The sequence below is a fragment of the Brassica napus genome, unplaced genomic scaffold (genome assembly GCF_020379485.1).
Source record: "Brassica napus cultivar Da-Ae unplaced genomic scaffold, Da-Ae ScsIHWf_10;HRSCAF=17, whole genome shotgun sequence".
NCBI lineage: Eukaryota > Viridiplantae > Streptophyta > Magnoliopsida > Brassicales > Brassicaceae > Brassica > Brassica napus.
The window spans coordinates 85,001-92,500 of record NW_026014524.1 but is presented as its reverse complement, the minus strand read 5'-3'; the positions used below and the strand labels follow the sequence as shown (position 1 = coordinate 92,500).

Below are 7,500 nucleotides of genomic sequence, written 5' to 3'. Positions count from 1 at the left end.
ATCCCTTTTATTCGTTTTAATAGTCGAAAAGAAAAAAATAGAAAAAACTAGATATAGATATTATAGATATTCTCATATTCATGTACTACTTATCCCTAGAGAATACCAGATTAAATAGAACGATTTGAGAAAAGGATATAATGAAATTTTTTTCTGGGATTGGTTCTTCTGATAGAAAAAAGAATCTGGTTTATTTGACCGAGAGGGCCAAGAAACTAAAAAACAATTAATTGTAAAAACAAATAAAGATATATTATAGAATAAAAAAAAAAGAAACAAAGAAAAAGTTCTTATTCGAAGCGCCTCGTGATCGTCAACCAATTCTGTGCTTCAATATAATTACCAGGAGTAAGCGTTATAGCCTGTTTCCAATACTCGGCGGCTTGAGCAAACCAAGCCTCCGCCATTTCAGAATCTCCTTGTTGAATGGCCTGTTCTCCACGGTCGGAATAGGCGGGTCAATTCCCTCCCTGAGAACCGTACTTGAGAGTTTCCTACCTCATACGGCTCGACAACCAACTCTTTTGTTTTGGTGTACCAGTTTTTTTCACTTTAACCTACTTTAACTTTATATCTAATTGAATGAGATTTCTTATAGATATTCATTCGGTTTTTCTTGGATTAAACAAAAGAGAGTAATTACATGAGTTTCAAACTTTCGTTTTGATTTAATTAATATATTAATTAATCTAATAATAAGTTTTATCTTTTCTCCTACCTTCAGAAAAAAAAAGGCATGTCCACTGTTATTAGATATTAGAATTTTCTGAAAGGTAACTATCCCGCTTTCATATATAAATTTATATAGAATCGTTGAAAAAGACTTTTTTTCATACTTCATATCATAAAAAAGAAAAAGACTTACTGTCTTTAGGATCTGATGCTACACCGCTGCTCAATACCTTAGGGGATCCACTCTATTACATAAGTAGATTTCTAAGATTTATCTCATATTATGATATAAATAAACAGCTCTTGTTGTATCGGTCCAAAACCTTTCCAGTTGATCTTTACGGTGCTTCCTCTATCAATTAAATCTTTTTTTATCCATAGAAAATAAAGTATTTAGGCATATCTAGTCTTCACTTCATATTTCGATCCATGAAGTTTATTTATTTGCTACAGCTGATAAAAAATCGTTTTGGACGATGCTTATGTAGAAAGCCTTTTTTTTTTTCTAGTATTTCATTGACTAGCTGTTCGTTCTTTTTTTCTATAGTGGAGATAGTCGCACGTAATGACAGATCACAGCCATATTATTAAAAGCTTGTGGTAAAAAGGGGTTTCGTTCTAATGCCCGAAAATAATATTCTAAAGCTTTGGTATGTTCCCCATTACTTGTGTGGATAAGGCCTATATTATAGAGTATATAACTTCGATCATAGGGGTCAATTTCTAGTCGCATAGCTTCATAATAATTCTGTAATGCTTCCGCATAATTTCCTTCAGATTGAGCCGACATCCGTTACGGTCGTCATTCGCTTTAACGAATTCTCCGTTTCAGAACCGTATGTGAGATTTTCATCTCATACGGCTCCTCCTTTAGGTGCATAATGAAAATAATAAATATATGGATATGGAAAAATTTGATGTCATTATGAACTAAGCGGGGCTAATGTTTTTACAAGAAATCCCTAGCCAACCTTCTTGTAAAAGATCTTTTCTTACTACCAAGTGGATTCATATTCATACTAGATAAAAATAAAAAAGGAAACTCTAACAATTTCTTTGTTCTCAACGCCCCTAAATTTCCAGGAATTAGTCACTTCAACAGTCTTCAATGGTTATACGGGTATCCAAAGTACGGACGAGATGGATGTTTATTGTTCCAACCATTTTAATTAGTCCCAATCCCAAAGAAGAAGAAAGAAAAGGAATCTTTTTGAAGAAAGTTTTCGTGTTGTTGATTTCTCGGCGTAGTGCTTCTTCCCCTGTGCCTCCTATTCGTATATTGTATTAGTCTAGTAGGATTGATCTGTAATACGGGAACCGTAGGTAAAAAACCTTTTGCTCAATACTAGAATTCATAATTGAAGCATCTAAGGCTGCACTAATCGTGGATACATGACAGAAGGGATTGCTTTTTTATATTATAAACTTCACCTTCAAAAGCGTAGATTTTTTTCAATACTCATTTTTTTCTATTCCAAATCGGTGAGAAATAGAAAAAAATGATAATGATAATCAAATCGCACCATCTCTGTAATAAGTAAATGCCTCTTTTTCTCCGGAAGTTGTCGGAATGACTCGTAATAAGATATCGGCTACAATTGTAAAGGTTTTATCAATAAAATTTCCATTTATACGCGATCTTGGCATAGGTAGTAATCCATTCTATAACTCTTTTTATTTCCTTTAACTTTTCTTTTGTGAGAAAATTTTCTCACAAACAAAGGAATTTTATAGTACGAACTAACATAAAAGCGGACTCGTTTTTTATAAAAAAATATTCTATCTACTTCCAATTTTTCTAGATATAAAATCTACATTTCTTTGCTATGGAAAATGCTGGGAAGAGCAAACAAGGGATCCAAACCTCCCTACCAATCTATGATACATGAATAGGAAAAAGATTCCCCGACAAAATCCCTTACCTTGTCCCTTTTTAGTTTTAATCAAAAAAGCGGGCAAAGGGGAGTTGTCCGAACTCTTGTTTTTAGTGATTTTTTTTTACTTCACTTAGGTTTTTTAAGTCTGGCGAGAGTAATATTCTACGACAAGCAATTCATTTATTTTCAAACCGACGCATTTCCTATCTATTATTTGATTGACTAACCCTTCATATTGGAATGTGTGAAGAGTCAGATGGTTTGGCAATTCCTCGGGGGCAGATGACTCAAGAAGATTTTGAACCAAAGTTCTAGAGTTTTGTTCATCCTTCACTGTAATAATATCTCGGGGTTTGCATCGATAACTTGGTATATCAACTATACGACCATTAACTAAAATATGCCCATGGTTAACTAATTGGCGCGCTTGAGGAATAGTCAAAGCCATACCCAACCGAAAAAGGATGTTATCCAAACGCATTTCAAGTAATTGTAATAAAACTTGACCCGTTGACCCCTTAGCTTTTCCGGCGATACGAACATATTTAAGTAATTGGCGTTCTGTAAGACCATAATGAAAACGCAATTTTTGTTTTTCTTCTAAACGAATACGATATTGAGATTTTTTTCCGGAGCGTGATTGGTTTCTAAGATCGCTTCCTGCCCTAGGCCTTTTACTAGTTAGTCCCGGTAAAGCCCCCAGACGGCGTATTTTTTTAAAACGAGGCCCTCGGTAACGTGACATAAAGACTCCTTTTTTTATTGAAATTGTACAAAAACTAAACAAAATTAAAACTGAACTAAATGATAATGATAAATAACGTAAAATCCACTCCAATAAACTATTGGAATACAAAGAGTCAGAAGATATATTCTCTCAATATACAGATTTTTTTTATTGTATATACAATATATATAAATCAATAAATCACAAAAATTTTCCTTTATTTTCTTCATTTATTTTGCCAAGATCTAACCCTTTTACCCCAATATATATTCCTATATGGAAGTTTATATGACATAATATAAATGGCGTGGTAACTCTTGGAAAAAGGTGAAAGAAGTCTTTTCAATCTTATTTTTTTTTGAAAGTACATTAAAAATCATGTAAAAAAAATGAAAAACTATGTAAAAGCCGGCTATCGGAATCGAACCGATGACCATCGCATTACAAATGCGATGCTCTAACCTCTGAGCTAAGCGGGCTCAACTAAAATAGTGTATACAAATTCACTAAACTACTAGATCGTATTAATTAACTATTCTATTCATATTTTTCCTTATCTATTTAGAATTCATCATATTTTCGATATTCTAGAACAGAATATAGCTCAAATAAATAGTGACTATCATTAAATAAATAAAACAAAACCTTAATGAATTAATATAATATAGCAATATATCGACTTTCTAATTTTGATTTCATGAGTTTCTAAATAAGAAAATTTTAATTAGACCGGAAAGCTTTTTTTTTAAAGTTAAATGATATCTGATTTGAAATTCTTGGTTTTTTTGTTCTAACCTCATGCAATTATTATTATTTGATACTTTTTCTCTTTTTATATTCTTTATTATTTTATAGAATTAAATTATTAGAATGAATATTCGAATATTCATTTCGAATATACTTTTTTAGAATTATTCGAATTTCAAATCTACGAAGTAGACTTATAATCTTTTTACATTGCACATTGTAGAATTCTAAGTTTCAATAATGATCATAAATTTCTTTTCATGGAAGTAAAAAAAACGAATCGACCGTTCGACTATTTCTTAAAATTGAAGACAACGATGAGAAAAGGAAGAACATATATATGTTCTCTAATATATAACCATATTGAATTGCAAATACAAAAATGATAGAATCTTTGTTGATTAAACTAAATCAATATGGATGGGGCTAAAAAAAATGCAAGAAGATACCAAAGAAATAAAATAAGTATCTGTATGTAATGAATTCCAAGGTTTCGTCATAAGAAAAAGTGGAAAGACATCATAATGAGATCCTAATCTCAAAGCAAAAAGGGGGATATGGCGGAATTGGTAGACGCTACGGACTTAATTGGATTGAGCCTTGGTATGGAAACCTACTAAGTGATAACTTTCAAATTCAGAGAAACCCTGGAATTAACAATGGGCAATCCTGAGCCAAATCCTGGGTTACGCGAACAAACCAGAGTTTAGAAAGCGGGATAGGTGCAGAGACTCAATGGAAGCTGTTCTAACAAATGGAGTTCAATCCCTTGTGTTGAATCAAACGATTCACTTCATAGTCTGATAGATCCTTGGTGGAACTTATTAATCGGACGAGAATAAAGATAGAGTCCCATTCTACATGTCAATACTGACAACAATGAAATTTATAGTAAGATGAAAATCCGTTGACTTTTAAAATCGTGAGGGTTCAAGTCCCTCTATCCCCAACCCTACTCCCTAAAAAAGTCTGTTTGACACCTTACCCTTTTTTTAGTTATTCAAGAATTCATTGATCTTTTTTCATTCATCCGACACTTTTACAAACTCGAATTTCTTTTCTTATTATATACAAGTCTTGTGGGATATATCATACATATACAAATGAGAAAGAACTATCGATTTGAATTATTTCGAATCTAAATAATTTTTCATTCTAAAACTTAGAAAGTCTTCTTTTCGAAGATCCAATAAATTCCCGGTCCAAAACTTTTTTCATTTACTACTTTTGCGTTTCTTTTAATTGACATAGACCTAAGTCATCTCATAAAATGAGAATGATACTTCGGTAATGGCCGGGATAGCTCAGTTGGTAGAGCAGAGGACTGAAAATCCTCGTGTCACCAGTTCAAATCTGGTTCTTGGCATAGGATTGATTAATTTTGATAAGTTTATAGTCTTCAAATTAAACGTATCTTTAGTAAAAAAAGTGCAATAATCCTTTATCCCCCTCTCTTTTTTGTTCATGTTGTGGATCCATCCGTTCAAAAAAAATGTATAAGACTTTATACCTAATACATATTCGAAAGGAAAGTTCTGGTTGAAAGAATAAAAAAAAGTAAAAAAAAAAAGATCTATATCTATCTATCTATATCTATCTATAGTATCTATCGTTGAAGGGCAGAAATACCCCCAAGATTCATTAGATTAGATACAATAGAAATAGAATTTTAACCCCCCCATTTATTGTATTGCTTTCCAATCTTATTTATTCATTCCCAGTTATGTGACTAAAGTTGACTAAGTTATGTGCGCGATACAAAGTTCATAATGCAGAACTCTTTTTTTTTTTTTAGTTCATCCTATTGGCTCGGCTTTTAGGAAAAAAGTATCTTTCAAATTGGAGATTAAGCTATCTATAATAATATGAATAAGACCTTAATTCTTCTGTTTGTTTGATCTAAAAACGACTCGAATTCAAAATATTCCGCGAAGGTCCGTAGTTGTAGAAACTAAGACTCATTTTTATCATTCAAATTTTTTATCATTCAATAAGCATCTTGTATTTCATAAAAATTGGGGGCAATATAATCCTTACGTAAAGGCCACCCTATCCAACTTTCGGGCATTAAGATCCGTTTCAGCCGCGGATGGCTATCATAAGTGATTCCTAACATATCATAAGATTCCCGTTCTTGAAAATCCGTACTTTTCCAAACCCAGAAAACAGATGGAATTCTGGGATTACTCCTGTGAGTAAATACTTTTATGCAAACTTCTTCCGCTTGATTGACACCATATTCTATTCTCGTAAGATGATACACACTGGCTAAGAGGCCACCTGGTGCCACATCATAGGCACATTGGGAACGTAAATAATTGTAACCATATACATATAAAATTACAGCAATAGAATGCCAATCTTCGGGCTTTATTTGTAAAGTCTCTATTCCTTGGTAATCGAAGCCCAACGATCTATGAACCAGCCCGCGTTTGGCTAGCCAAACGGACAAAGTGCCCTGCATCTTTTTTATTTCCCCCACACCTTTTTTATATAAATTTAAGTATTTCACATTTACCATGAGTTCTAATTTATGAAGATTTTTTTCTTATTCTCTCAAATCCTCCCTAATTCACTAATTCGTGGGAAGATACTGGGCTTTTGTATTTAAAAAATGTTTCAGTAGAGATCTCTGAAGTAGATGATGGTGGATAGAGTAATTCTTGATCATAATTTCCAGTCTGTGTACTGCGTACAACAAAAAACTTGTGATTGGTAGTAAAACACCGATTACCCCGTTGAGGTCTAATTCGATCCTTATAGATTTCTCTAGCTATTTTCTTACGAAGCTTTGTTATAGCGTCTATAACAGCCTCTGGTTTAGGTGGACAACCCGGCAAATAGACATCTACAGGAATTAGCTTATCAACCCCTCGAACAGTACTATAAGAATCGGTACTGAACATCCCCCCTGTAATTGTACACGCTCCCATAGCAATAACATACTTTGGTTCAGGCATTTGTTCATATAATCTCACTAAAGAAGGAGCCATTTTCATTGTTACTGTACCTGCTGTTAAAATAAGGTCCGCCTGTCTAGGACTTGATCTTGGTACTAGCCCATAACGATCAAAGTCAAATCGGGAGCCTATTAATGAGGCAAATTCAATAAAACAACAACTGGTACCATAAAGAAGCGGCCATAGGCTGGAAAGTCTTGACCAATTTGAAAGATCATTTAACGTAGTTGAAATAACTGAGTTTTTTGTTGTTCGATCAAGTACGGGAAACTTAATGGAATTCATAATTGTTTCAATGGTTTTTTTTTACTTTTTTTTTATTGTTATTGTACAAGTATTCAGGAAACGAACTAAGACCATTCCAACGCTCCTTTTCGCCATGCATAAACTAAACCAAGAATTAGGATAAGCACGAAAATGAAAGCTTCTATAAAAGCGGATACCCCTAGTACATCGAAACTCATTGCCCACGGATACAGAAAAACGGTTTCAACATCAAAAACAACAAAAACTAGAG

The 7,500-nt window shown here is 33.1% G+C and overlaps 2 protein-coding genes and 2 non-coding genes across 4 annotated transcripts in view; 1 reads left to right on the top strand and 3 right to left on the bottom strand.

The window, feature by feature from the left end:
• Positions 1 to 2,466, bottom strand: part of LOC125595937 (photosystem I P700 chlorophyll a apoprotein A2-like) — a 6,686-nt gene extending 4,220 nt beyond the window's left edge. Inside the window, exon 1 of the mRNA XM_048771311.1 lies at positions 1 to 2,466. This exon is cut by the window's left edge and continues 4,220 nt beyond it. The gene's annotated coding sequence lies outside the window, so the exon portion shown is untranslated.
• Positions 2,467 to 3,682: 1,216 nt separating this feature from the next.
• On the bottom strand, positions 3,683 to 3,755 carry TRNAT-UGU. Its single transcript has one exon. It is a non-coding gene; the product is annotated as a tRNA-Thr (tRNA).
• Positions 3,756 to 5,316: 1,561 nt separating this feature from the next.
• Positions 5,317 to 5,389, top strand: TRNAF-GAA. Its single transcript has one exon. It is a non-coding gene; the product is annotated as a tRNA-Phe (tRNA).
• A 429-nt stretch (positions 5,390 to 5,818) lies between these two features.
• The window catches only part of LOC125595953 (ATP synthase subunit beta, chloroplastic-like), a 5,941-nt gene continuing 4,259 nt past the window's right edge, over positions 5,819 to 7,500 (bottom strand). Inside the window, exon 2 of the mRNA XM_048771327.1 lies at positions 5,819 to 7,500. This exon is cut by the window's right edge and continues 2,259 nt beyond it. The gene's annotated coding sequence lies outside the window, so the exon portion shown is untranslated.